This window comes from Gorilla gorilla, chromosome 7, assembly GCF_029281585.2.
Source record: "Gorilla gorilla gorilla isolate KB3781 chromosome 7, NHGRI_mGorGor1-v2.1_pri, whole genome shotgun sequence".
NCBI classification, from domain to species: Eukaryota; Metazoa; Chordata; class Mammalia; order Primates; family Hominidae; genus Gorilla; species Gorilla gorilla.
In genome coordinates this window covers 106,289,597-106,303,694 of record NC_073231.2, presented here as the reverse complement: position 1 = coordinate 106,303,694, position 14,098 = coordinate 106,289,597, and the positions used below count along the sequence as shown (strand labels likewise).

Genomic DNA, 14,098 nt, shown 5'->3' with positions numbered 1-14,098 from the left:
GTGAGGGGTCATTCATTCTTCTCTAGTTACGTTAGAATCCTAGCAGCACTTTCAGGTACCCCAGAGATAGTGTCCTGTGACCCACAGGCTGAGGCTCCAAGTGTGAGAATGCTGCCCACGGTTACCCAGGAGCCAATAGCAGAATTGGCACTAGCATCCAGTTCTCTACTCTCCCACTATAGCACCTCTTGTTCAACGATATTTGCATTGTAGTAGAGGATGAAGACTTAAGCCAAAGGACCGAGTCTCCTGTTGTGAAACATCGGTCACCTTTGAACTCTCATGCTAAGGATTGCTGAGGATTAGCTCAGCCTTTTCCAGGAAGCCACCGGCAGGTCACGATAGAGTGAACAGAAATGCAGCCCTGTGACACCAGCACCCAATGGACCCCTGATGCCCTCCATTCACAGGCAATTCAGACCATCAGCCTAGAGGAAGGGAGCCCATTTTCTAGGCCATCCCAGCCCACGGCTGTGAAGTCTCAGCACCCCAGACCCCAGTGAGCATGTTTCTCTTTCACTACTAACACCCACGGAAATGCTAGCCCCTTGGGCATGCTGGCCAAGTTCAGCTTCTGTTACCATCTCAGTTAGCAAAGCCTGTGTTAGAGGAGAAGCCACAGGATTTCAAGTGCCCTCCTCTCGCAAATGAAGGCGTTGTGCTGTATGACCTTTAAAGTCCTTCTGGGCCCAAATCCATAAGAATCCCAGTGGAGGAGGACTTATCATGGAAGAGCCACTTGCAAACAGGTCCTGGAGAAAGGTTCAGTTAGGGCTTCAAAGCCTGTAAACTGTGAACTTATCTGCATTCTAACCAGAATCTGAAATGGGGCGACAGTCACTGCTCTGGTGCCAATAGCCAAGACGTTCTGATGGCAGCGCTGATTTGCTCATAGCATTAGGAGGTGAATGCCCGAGACTCTGTGGGGTCAGAGATGTCTGTCTCATGCTGTCTGTGCTGGCCTTTGCCTGTTCAATATTCAGAAAGCTAGAAGCAAGGTTGGGGCTGCTGCCTCCTCTGGGAATGTGCCAGCCTTTTTCACTGCTCTGCCACACCTGTTGCCCCCGATGGAACCCCTCAATCCTGTTACTTAGCTGAACAAAGGCTGCTGTGTTCATTTAATTTCTCAAATAAGGTTTATCATCTGCTTATAGGATGGATGAATGTCAATCTATGCAAAAAAGCGTTATAACCCTATTGAAGCTGTGGCTTCACAGTCCAGTCTCAGAATAAGACCATGATACATGAAAGACAGTCTAGCCACCAAAAAGCAATTAGAAATCACATAAGGCCTTTATTTGTACTTCTTGGCCATCCTAAAGAAGATGGATGTCAGGCAATACAGTTCTCAGCCCTCCTTGTCTCTTCCTTCTGCTTCCTTCTTAACCCACAAATGCCCTAGCTTCTCTTGCCTCTGAAATCTTGGGGAAACTCTCTCTAATACTAGTCTGGGTGCTTCTTATCCTTTTACCCACTTGGCTTTCTGCATTACCAAAGCTCCCAAGAGCAGAGCTGGAAACACAGAACCCTGAGGGGAGGCAGGGAGGGCAGCGCTGACCCATCAGGACAGCTGTTCCTGAGCAGGACCAGATATCTACCAAAGCAGGTAAGCGTTCATCCAGCACACACTAGGGGCCACTTCCTTGGAATCCACCCTACTTTCTAATTCTGAAAAAAAATACTTACACATTTCAAATTTGTTGTGGCATCTCAGAATAGAAGGTCGGTGGTGACCATGGGACAGAGCTAGAAGAAACACCAGTACCCATGAAAGAAAACTGTTGTGCGTTACTGGTGGGAATTACTGACATGAATAGAAGAAAGGAGGAGAAAGAAGAGTGGCAATGATGCTGATTGGTTGCAGTCAATCTGCATATCTATTATGCTGAAGCTGGCTCAGTAGGTAACAGCCATCTAACAATACTAATATTTACTGTGTTGATTATGTGCCAGGTACTTTACACTGTTCTGTTTATTCAGCATGACAACTCTGCAAGGTACTCTCCCTCTGTTAGGGAGAGAATTTAAAGCTCAGAGAAGTTAAGCCATTTGCTCAAGGCCTCACATGTTTGTAAGTGGTGGGGTCAGGATTTGAACCTAAGCAATCTGATCAGAAACTACGCTTGTAACTTCTGCCCACGCTCTACTGCCTCCTCACAAAGCGAGGTTCCATTCGGGAGGGTGGAGAGAGAGGTATACAGAGACTCAAACAAGACCACAGAGCACGTGGGCAGCACTGGTGTTCTCTGCACAAAGAAAGATAGGAGCAGGGGAAAATCCCACTATCATCACGAGATGCGCTGCTTAGGAAATGCCGCATGGGCATTATCTTAGTCAACACAGTGAACCGCTGCAATGAAAAACCCACAATATTAACAGCTGAACACAAAAGTGTATTTCGGGCTCACACAAACTCTAATCAGACATCCCTGGTCAGGCAGCAGTCCTGGGCTCTTCCTCCACCCAGCTACTCAGGGATCCAGGCCTCTGTCCTTTAGTGATACAAGCTGGGGAAGAGAGTGAGGAAAGCCACACTGGATACTTAACCACCTCAGCCAGAAAGTGACACATCTCTCAGGCTCTTATTTCACCGGCCAGAGTGAAGGACATGGGGTGGGTTGAGAGGCTGGGAAATGGAGTCCCTGGTTAGTCACCTGCTTCTCAACAGCAAGTTCATACTATACAGATCAAGGAGTCAAGGAGATCATGACTTTTCAGGGGTCAACTAGCCGTTTCTATCACACTTGAGAGAAAGAGGGGAGGGTGATATGATGATCTGGCACAGGTTAGTAAATGGCATATGAATTTCAGCATTATATGGGCTGTGTTGGAAGTGGGATAACCCAGGGATGTTGGCTGGGTGCTTCTCTTAAGGAGTGACTCCAGGAGGTCAAGCTCATTCCCCAGGCATCTGTGGCCTGCTGAATCTTGGCCTAGGCACACCGATTGGGTCTGCCCCGGCATGGAGTCCAATGTCACTGAATCTGACCCTAAAGGCAGCCTTGCCAGAGATTTGGTTTCTGAGAGCAAGGCTACCCTTCCTGTGGGCTGAGCTAGAATCAGTTCTGTCTGGTCACATGACTTACTGAGGTTTTTAATAAGCCTTTGTCGACTGGCAACTCTGGAAGTTCAGGCAAGAAGTATTGAATCCCAGTATCTAAATTTGCAATCTACAGACATGTAGAGAAAGAATTTGAATTAATGTGGCTGTCAGAAGGGAAAGGGGCCAAAAAAAAGGGTGGACAGATTCTGAGCAAGAAAAAACACACCAGGCTGTTCTCAGAATCACATTTCAAATTCCAAGGTTTATGTCTTTTTTCCCCCCAAATAGTCACTAATTATGGATTGTGTGTCTCTTGGAAGTTTGTTAATATTATTAGTTTTGGAAAGGTGTTTCCTACTTCTTTTCCATATGCAACTATTTATTTAGTCAGCTGGTTCTCATTTCTGAGTGTAGGTTCAGTGGCCCAGCTGAAGGATAATGGGCTGAAACATCTCAAACGAAACTCAAATAAATAAAGAACTTTGATTATTGTTATTCAGGAGTGGATGAACACAGTATTGAATCCATTGGAACTAACCTGGCCTCTTTAAAAAAAATGCTCCTAGATGGAAATAATAATGGATTTGAAAACACTTGAGCTCCACATTTTCTGAAATGCCAGCTCTCTTTCTGCATATCTGAGGCTTTGTACTTGGAAGATGGTCTACAACTACCCTCAAAAATACCCCTCAGAGGAAAACCGTAAAATTTCCCTTGGTTTCCAGATGAGGAAGCAGATTCTTAAAAAGACAAACATCTCTCCAAAGTCACGGGGCAAGCACAGAACTTGGAGACTCTGATTCCCAATTTCTGACCCCCTGGTCAATTTCTATCAAATGGCCGAAAGGACTACAGGATAGACTTAATACAGATCTAGTGGGTTGTTATGAGAACATTTAGGATAATTGTAGGAATTTCCATTTGAAATTAGTGCTCAGTGCCCTAGTTAGCATTACAAAGTCACATTAAAAAGCCTCCAAAGGGTCGCTTGAGCCCAGGAGGTTGAGGCTACAGTGAGCTGTGATCATACCACTGCACTCCAGCCCTGGCCACAGAGCAAAACCCTGTCTCCAAAACAAAACAAAACAAAAAAACCACCTCCAAAAGGGGAAAGTTTGCCTTTATTTGAAATACTTGTGTACCTATTAGCCTCACTCCACCTGCCTGGCTCCACTCCATGCCTCCACTATGACACCTTGACACTTCTCTCATTTCAACACTGCAGCTTTCTCAGTTGCCTTCTTGATGCCCCCTTCCTGCCACTGAGGTGACCCGCTTCCTTCTCTGCACAAGAACAGCCAGTTTGAATAGGCAGGGCTCAGGCTGAGAGTGGTCTTGAGGGCCCAAACTCTTGTGTGTTCCGGTGCTCAGATGTGGGCTGTGGTGGACAGGACCAGGCTCAGCTGCTGCAATAGGTTGGTGGGACAGCGCTGAGATAGCACGGCAGGAGGTCACGACCTTGGCCACAGGGCCAGGTAGGACTCTGAACCAGAGATGGTATCAGAGGCAGCTGTGGTGTCATGGAAAAGGGTATCAGAGGCAGCTGTGGTGTCATGGAAAAGGGAACTTTGGACATGAAGTCAGAAACCCTGACTTCAAATCCTGCCTCTGACCTGTTACCAGTTGTGTGGCTTTGGACAAATTGTTAACTTCTCTGAATTCAACTTCTTCATCTATAAAGTGGAGGCTACCACAATATTAGTTAACACATACGCAGCTCTGAACATATCCCTGATGTCTCTCTGTGCATTTTACATATATTAACTCATTTAGACCTCACACCAACACTGTGGAGTGTGTACTATCAGTGTACAGTTAGGGAAACAGACATAGAGAGGTTCAATAACTTGACCCAGATCTCATGGCTTGCAGTGGCTGAGCTGGGGTTTGAAGCCAGGTGGTCTGACTTCATTATCTCATAGGGTTGCTGGGAGGTAATGGTTGCTTCTAGCTCGGTGCACAGAGTCAACACTCAACAAAGATTTAGAAGTAAAAGAGGCTTGATATGGGGGGTGGACAGGGATGGAAATCAGCAGACAAAAGAGGCAGAGGAGCACATGTGGATAGGACAAGAAATGGGCTGTAGAGACAGACCAAGTGGGAGTCTGGGGTTTAAACCAAGCCCAAGGCCTCAGCTTCACTGCTGCTTCTTCCAGGAATTCTTCCCTGTCTTGTGTGACTGAGTTGGGAGCCCATCCTCCAATGTATCCCAGAGCATGTGGGCCAGGCTCCCATCTCAGCGCCTACCACACTGGACTGTCATCGCTTAAACTCGCTTTGTCTCTTCACGGTGGGCTCAGCAGTAACTTTGGCCTACTTACCTTTCTGTCTCCAGGGCCTGGCATCCAACCTGACACATAGTAGGCCTCAGCAGCTCTACTCAAATGAATGAATGAATGAACAAATAGGCTCAAAGGGTAACTGGGCACCAATATTCCTGCCTCTAATCCACGCATTTCCATTCTCACAACAGTTAAGTCCTACTGTGAAAACCAACCTGGTCTTCCTTCCCACTCCAAATGTGAATGGATCAGGGGGTGTCTTCTTGGGTCTGTGGGGCTTGTGGCTGGGATGGCAGCCGGGTGGCCAATGGCTACCAACAGCTAGACTACCAATAGCTAGTCAGGGCCTGAAGGAGAACTTGTGGCAGAGCCGTGCCTACCTTCCCGCTTCTCAGCCACCTTCAGCCCAGACCCTGACAGTCCTGAAGAGTGTGGCTGGAGCAGAAGCAGCTGGGACCGGCAGGGGAAATCACACTTTCAGAGCACACCCTACCCCTCTCAGGATCCCCCAGGCCTTCCCAGGGAAACTGACATGATGTCCGGAGAGAGGGTACCACAGAAACGCCCCTTTCAGCAAGAGTAACAATTTGAAGTAACAATTTTTCTCAAAGTCAGTCCCCAACAAGGCAGGCCCGGGGGGTCACCTGCCTGGGCTCCCACGCTGCCATCCCTGAGACCTTCTCTCCTCCTTTACCAAGCTCTGCCTGTTCCTTCCACGCCTGGGGCGGCTGGGAGCAGCTCTCTCAGGGGAGTCTCCATGGGAACCTCGAGGGGGAATTCCGAGCCCCATAAACCGCCCACCGCCTGGACTTGGCTTCTCTAACAGTTGCTCAAGAACGCTGGCACACAGATTGAGAGGCTCAGCACAAAACGCCTCGGTTTTCTTCATTTTCTTTCCCCAACACCGTTGCCCCAGCCAACCCCTAGTACTGAGGAATGCACCCAATTGTGTAAGCTGGAGACAGGCAGGCCAAGATCTGACAGGTTTTGGCACAAAGTATAAAATCAATGTATAATCACCTAACAGGCCTTAGGTCAATTTTTATGTCTTTTTTTTTTTTTTTTTTTTTAACAAAGTCTTGCTCTGACGCCCAGGCTGGAGTGCAGTGGCATGATCTTGGCTCACTGCAACCTCTGCCTCCCAGGTTCAAGCGATTCTCCTGCCTCAGCCTCCCGAGTAGCTGGGATTACAGGCACCATGCCTGGCTAATTTTTGTATTTTTAGTAGAGATGGGGTTTTACCATGTTGGCCAGGCTGGTCTCGAACTCCTGGCCTCCAGTGATCCACCTGCCTCGGCCTCCCAAAGTGCTGGGATGACAGGCGTGAGCCACCGCGCCTGGCTCAATTTTTATGGTTTTAATTGGCAGCTTCTATCAGGCCAAACTACTTCTACAAAGCAAAGGCGGGCAAAGTTATAGTGGCCACCAGGACTCTGGGCATGACTTCCAGGTTTGGCCCTTCCCAGCTGGGAAAAATCCAGGCTTGGCATTTGTACTTGCAACCTGTACTTTTTGCATTTCTTTTTCTGGATGCAAGATACAGTAGGAAACAGATCATGACAGTCATTGTGCCGGAGAGATTCAGGTGGCTCCTGCTGGCAGAAATAAAAGACTTCCTGCTAATCCCTCCTCTGGAAAATAAAGTGCTCAGGACATTTCGGGCAGCCCTCAGATATCCAGCAATAAGAAAAGTTATCTGTAAATGAAATTGATGTTGTAGGATACAAGAAAAAGATGCAACCAGGGGTTGAGTAAGACTGTGCAGGCTGGGTTTGGTAAAGGCGTGGCACAGCACAATATTCTTGACGGAGGGAGGGGATCAGGCCAGGCTGTGGATCAGCTGAGTAGGCAGTTGCCTCCTTGGCGTGATCTGAGGGGGGATGAAACATCAGGACACTCAGAAGACTCGAAGCCCAGCTCCAGATCTCCTCCCAAGACCTCAGCAAGTCTCTGAGCTGAGTCATGGGGATGACAGTACCTGCTCTACTTCTCGGGATTGTCATGAGGTTCAAACTAAGTGACAGAGCCTATGTGACTGTGCTGGCTGTTAAGCTATTGTTTCTCAGCACTAATCCATCTCTGCTCTGGGATGCTGGAGCTGGGACTCTGCAAACCACGCTCCCCCTGCCAGCTGCTCCTTGTTATGATTGCCAAAAGCGGGGAATGGTCACAGGGCACGTCCCAGGACAAGCAGAGGCAAGCAAGCAGGGCACCTGGGACGCAGCACGTCAGGAGGCACTGACTCTCTGTGTGGACCCTGCAGTTGCACAATCACATGGAAATGCTAAACTCTGTCCTTTTACCGTCTCCAATTTACGAACACAGACCCTGGTGTTACTTACAGAGAGCCAACCTCCCAAAACTTCGGGGATAAATGTTTTAATGATTTAGTTCTCTTTTTTCCCTTCCATGACAATGGACAAGTTGCTTTTCATCAGCAAGAGAGCTGTCAGGGCTTCAGTATGGCTGCAGAAAGGTCCGAAGGTAGTGAGGATGGGGAAGTCCTTGTTCCCTGTCCCTAGGGTTGGTGAACCCGGGATGAATGAAAGCAGGACAAAAGGATTCAAGTGGCCTGGATTCCGGGGCTGTCAGGGTTGTCCCTGTGCCCACACCTTGCCTAGCTGGGAAAGAAAGCAGCACGAAGGGCAGATGAGCAGCCCCAAGGATAGGCTTGGAAGCAGGAAAGAGAAAGAATGCAAATTGCCAGGGAGAAGGAAAGAGTCACGTGGAGTTAGGGGAGTTATCCAGCAAGAGCAATCAGCAGTTCATGTGGACATTATTATCTTCGGTTCCAATGAAATCAGGATTCCATCTGGTTTAAGGAAAATAAAATCTATACAGTTTAATGATTTTGTTCCCATAATAACACTAAGTGAACAAACAACATCTTTAGCTCTGCTTGGAGAAAAATGGAAATTGTTCTAACCGAGTGGTGTTTAAATATGAGCTCACTCTGATTTACCTCTGATGTGCTTATCCCAGCCTAGCTGCTCTAACCAGCACGGTATTGACATAACAAATGCTAAATCATTACACTGTTGATTTTATGCCCTGGGGCATCTTGGTTACCACCATGGCCGCCTGATCTTTGTGTCTGTATTCCATCCACAGCCTAACTCAGGCTGGCCAAATCCCACAGACGGCAGCTTAGGGCCAGAGAACAGAACATGCAGTCGATGTTATTTCCCCATGCAAGAAAATTATAGAAACAGAACAAATATGGTAACTTTCAGAAACATCCTTATCTTGCACTGTGTAACATGTAATTTAGAAATAGACTCTTCATCAGTATCAATTTTTTAGGATTGCCATAACAGAGTACCACAGAGAAGGTGGCTTCAACAACAGAAATTTGTTTTTCAGAATGCTAGAGGCTAGAAGTCTAAGATTGAGGTGGCAGCAGGGTTGGTGTCTTTTGAGGCCTCTCTCCGTGACTTGTGGATGGCTGGCCTCTCCCTGCATCTTCATGTGGTCTTTCCTCTGTGTGTATCTGCGTCCTTATCCCCTCATCTTATGAGGATACCAGTCACATGGGATTAGGTTCTATCCCTATGACTGCATTTTATTTTAATTATCTCTTTAAGGGTCCTATCTCCAAATGCAGTCACATTCTGAGGTACTGGGAAATAGGAGTTCAACATATGAATTCTGAGGGTGACACAATTCAGCCTCTCCCAAGTGTGAGTGACAAGAATAGCCAACCTTTCCCAAAGGCCTACTAAGTGTTTAAAACTGTAGTGAATGCTCAAGTTGAATTTAACCCTTAAAAATAGTCCCATATGGTGGGCATCATCATTCTTCTCATTTTACAGATTAGTGATGAAGGCTTGATGAGGTTAACTGCCTTGCCCAAGGTTACACATGATGAAGCACAGGGTGGGAAGTGAAGTGCATATAACATAAAGCGAACCCAGGCCTGTCCAACTCCAAAGGGATCCAAGTTTTAAAAAGAATTCTACAACCATTTCCCTTCCCGGTGAACTAACGAAAACAACTTCCTGTAATCCTAGCATTTTGCAAGGCTTAGGCAGGTAGATTGCCTGAGCTCAGGAGTTCAAGATCAGCCTGGGCAACACGGTGAAATCCTGTCTCTACTACAGTACAGAAAAATTAGCTGGCTATGGTGGTGCACACCTGTAATCCCAGCTACTAGGGAGGCTGAAGCAGGAGAATTGCTTGAACCTGGGAGGCAGAGGTTGCAGTCAGTGAGCTGAGATTGTGCCGCTGTACTCCAGCCCTCCAGCCAGAGCAAGACTCTGTCTCCAAAAAAAAAAAAAAAAAAAAAAAAAGAAAAGAAAGAAAAAAAACCTTTACTAACTCTTAGCACATATACATTGAAGAGAATGAATGAAATATCTTTGAAAGAGACATAATGCCTGACATTGAAATTCTGAAGGATGCATGGCATATGCTATTTCTATGTGATAACCAGTTTCACAATTGAGAATCATTTTTAAGACCACGCTAAAGAAAAAACAAAGCAATAAATAATTAAACTTACCTTACTGATGGTCTTGGCATTGCATTACAAAACCAATAATGATTATCCATTTTGGAGAGAACCCCAGATCTGAAGAACACACTTCGTACTGTGAAATTTGAACCTTACACAAAAACAGAAACAAAAGCTACACTGAGCAGGTAAGAAACATCAATGTTTATTTTTCTCTACTTTAAATATAAAATTATATAATTTTGTTGATAGACTGGATTATCTCAAGATTATCTGGTCTAAGTCCTCAATGTTCCTTACCTCTTTTGAGATTCCTATTCATTGTAATTTATTCAAAATAGCTTATCAGTAATCCAACTGTGTCACTTTAACATAATATCTGTGTTGCCAGTCCTTTCCACTCTGCCCTTGCCACTCCAAGCACCCTAGCTAGATATGAGACTGATAATCTTAACAGGAAATAAAATGAGCAACTATGATTTGAAACTGTTATTGAACTGAATATTCCAACCTTTCTAGATAAACATGAACTGCTGGATTCCTCTAAAATGTTAGAAATCCCCAGCAAACATGGCTGGTGTTTGAATAACTAACTAGTTAATGTTAGCCGTAGTTCTGCAATTAGCAACAATGAATTTGTCATTCTCATTACAAAAAGGATATGTCCAATGTCTCTTATACAGGGTTTTGTCAAAGTTACTATAAAAAGTAAGCTGGGGCAGGGCATGGTGGCTCATGCCTGTAATCCCAGCACTTTGGGAGGCCAAGGAGGGTGGATTACCTAAGGTCAGGAGTTCCAGACCAGCCTGGCTAACATGGTGAAACCCCGTATCTACTAAACATACAAAAAATTAACCAGGTGTGGTGGCATGTACTTATAATCCCAGCTACTCAGGAGGCTGAGGCAGGAGAATCGCTTGAACCCAGGAGGCAGAGTTTCCAGTGAGCCAAGATTGTGCCATTGCACTCCAGCCTGGGCAACAAGAGCGAAACTCTGTCTCAAAAAAACAAAAAAAAACAATACAAACAAACAAACAAAACAAAAACAAAAAAGTAAGTTGGAAAGATTGAGATTATGCCTTTAAAGAGGTAATAGAGGCAATATTTTAAGATCAATGATCTACTTTGTGTAGATTCTTGTAAAGACCCAAGCTGGCATAAATTGATATTAACATGCTAACCTTTAATTTAACCATGAAAAATGTCTAAAGACTGACATAGAAAAAATACACTTAATTTTTAACCCAAGCCTTCAATCTGATCTGACCGTAAATCTACTTCCCATTGAATTCCTGAACACATAACGCACAGTCGTTAATAAAAACATTTGATAGAAAGATTAAGTGACAAAAATCAGTAGTGGCTACTTTGAACCTTTAACTGAAACAAACATAAATCAACAAATCCTCTGAGGAAAAATAGCCCCTTTATAATAAAATCAATACTACTTTTACAAATCATAAATAATGCAAAACAGGGCCAACGTCAACAGCAATTGTCCCACAAAGATACACAGGTCCACCGTTGTACACCACAAAAATACCATCACCTGCCCATCTTCTAGTGGTAGGAAAGGAGGCATGTTGCAGTTGAGCTCTGTTTTCAGGAGTACCTGGGGGGTGTACTGCATACCCCATCATCACCCTCCAGCCTGGATAATCTCCTCAAGCACAGTCTCATCTTCAGACTCTTTCTCCTCTACCTTAACTTCTCCCTCTACATACTGTGGTTCCCAAACACTCATTGTCTTTTTTCCCCACAACATTTGTGGTTATATATTTTTATTTATTTATTTTTTTTGAGATGGAGTCTTGCTCTGTCGCCAGACTGGAGTGCAGTGGCACGATCTTGGCTCACTGCAACCTCCACCTCCCAGGTTCAAGCGATTCTCCTGCCTCAGCCTCCCAAGTAGCTTGGACTACAGGCACATGCCACCACGCCCAGCTAATTTTTGTATTTTTAGTAGAGATGGGGGTTCACCACCCAAATAGCTGGGATTATAGGCATGTGCTACCACAGTGGCTAATTTTTGTATTTTTAGTAGCGATGGGGTTTCACCATGTTGGCCAGGTGGGTCTCGAACTCTTGGCCTCAAGTGATCCACCTGCCTCAGCCTCCCAAGGTGCTGGGATTACAGGCATGAACCACCGTGCCTGGCCTCTGTCTTAGTTTTTAACAGAAAAAATTTGAAGAAAAAAGAATAAAATGATTTAAAAATATAACAAAACTAGTAGCATAGGATGTAAAGAGGAAAATATTTTTGTACAGTTGTACCATGTGTGTTTTAAGCTAAGTGTTATTATAAAAGAGAATGTTTTCTAAAAAGTTTATAAAATAAAAATTACAGTAAGCTATGTTTAATTTATTACTGAAGAGAGAAAAAAATTTAATAAATGTAGTATAGCCTATGAATACAGTGTTTATAAGGTCTGCAGTAGCGTACAGTAATGCCCTAGACCAAGCTTGTCCAACCCATGGCCCACAGGCCGCAGGTGGCCAAGGACAGCTTTGAATATGGCCCAAGGTTTGAATACAGCCCAACACAAATTCATAAACTTTCTTAAAACATTACGAGATTTATGCACAGATAGTTTTCTTTCTTTCTTTCTTTTTCTTTCTTTCTTCCTTTTTCTTTCTTTCTTCCTTCCTTTCTTTCTTCCTTCCTTTTCTTTCTTTCTCTCTCTCTCCCTTCCTTCCCTCCCTTCCTTCCTTCCCTCCCTCCCTCTCTCCTTTCCTTCCCTTCCCTTCCCTTCCCCTTCCTTCCTTCCTTTCTTCCTTTATTTATTTATTTATTTCTTCTTTCTCTCTTTCTCTCTCTCCCTTCTTTCCTTCCTTCCCTCCCTCCCTCCTTTCTTTCTTTCTTTCTTTCTTTCTTTCTTTCTTTCTTTCTTTCTTTCTTTCTTTCTTTCTTTCTTTCTCTCTCTCTCTTTCTTTCTTTGTCTTTCTTCTTTCTTATCAGCTATCATTAGTGTTAGTGTATTTTATGTGTGGCCCAAGACAATTCTTCTTCCAATGTGGCTCAGGGAAGCCAAAAGATTGAACACCGCTGCCCTAGGCTTTCACATTCACTCACCACTCACTGACTCACCCAGAGCAACTTCCAGTCCTGCAAGCTCCATTCATGGTAAGTGCCCTATGCAGGTGTATCATTTTTTATCTTTCATACCATATTTTTACCATACCTTTTTCATATTTAGATACACAAATACTTACCATTGTGTTACATCTGCCTACAGTATTCAGCACAGTAACACGCTGTATAGGTTTGCAGCCTAAGAGCAACAGGCTATACTGTATAGCCTAGGTGTGTAGTAGGCTATGCAATCATTTAGGTTGATGTAAGTACACTCTATGATGGTTGCACAATAACAAAATCATCAAATGACACATTTCTCAGAATGTATCCATGTCAGTAAGTGACACATCTATATAATAGTCAGTCCATAAATGTTTGTTTAATAAAGGGATGTTGTAAATTTGTCTTTTTGTTTGTTTTTGTATCATATCCAACTCCTTCAATCTGTTGCTTAGTAGAATGTGTCTTTATGCTTATATAGGATTTCTTTCCTTGGTAGCAACATTTTTAACAACAGAGTATCTTTTCAAACTATGTGTGGTACCATGCATCTTTGTTGATAAAATGAGCATTGTATACATTCAGCTACTTTGCTGAACATTAAACTGGCTAGTCATAATAAGATTCATTTACAGACTATGCTCTTAATATCATATCACATAAAATATTAAAGGAATTGGAGAGAAAAAGATCCAATTAAACTAAAATTAGATATTCTCAATAACCTAGAGTGACCAATTCTCTGTAGTATCTGAAAAAACATACTCAACCAACAAATACTCTTTTCAACTTTCAAAGAAGAAAGGGAGATGCTGAACAATTAATCTTGTGTCTTACCATGTGACTCAGATTTTAGAAGCGATGTGATGGAGTGAGAGTAGGACTGTCACTGGAAATCCCCCAAAATGGGTACTTGTGGTCCAGCCCATTCTGAAACTCTGTGGAGTGGCGTAGACTGGTTGCTAGGCAACCCTGATGATGGGACCATGACTCTCTGCTTCAATAAAGCTGTGCTCCAGTGCGAGTAAACAACCCTGTTCTACACAGGCAAAGGGCTGTCAGCACAATATTTTCACTCCTCGCTGAAAACCTATCATTTCCAGCCTTGGAGGGTACACAGTGCCCTTTTGCTAAGAGGAATCGTCTCCTGAAAATAAGAGGAGACATATTTCAAAGCTAGGACACCACAGACCAGACCACATGACACTCAGGACCAAATGTTCAGAAAACAGAGTCACCATTTT

The 14,098-nt window shown here is 44.4% G+C and overlaps 1 long non-coding RNA gene across 1 annotated transcript in view; it reads right to left on the bottom strand.

Moving 5' to 3' along the window:
• Window positions 1-13,778, bottom strand: part of LOC129523987 (uncharacterized) — a 48,794-nt gene extending 35,016 nt beyond the window's left edge. Inside the window, exons 1-2 of the long non-coding RNA XR_010134888.1 lie at window positions 13,692-13,778; window positions 9,827-9,929 (exon numbers count right to left, since the gene is read on the bottom strand). This is a non-coding gene — a long non-coding RNA (uncharacterized lncRNA). The remainder of the gene's footprint in view (window positions 1-9,826; window positions 9,930-13,691) is intronic.
• Between the last annotated feature and the right edge of the window lie 320 nt (window positions 13,779-14,098).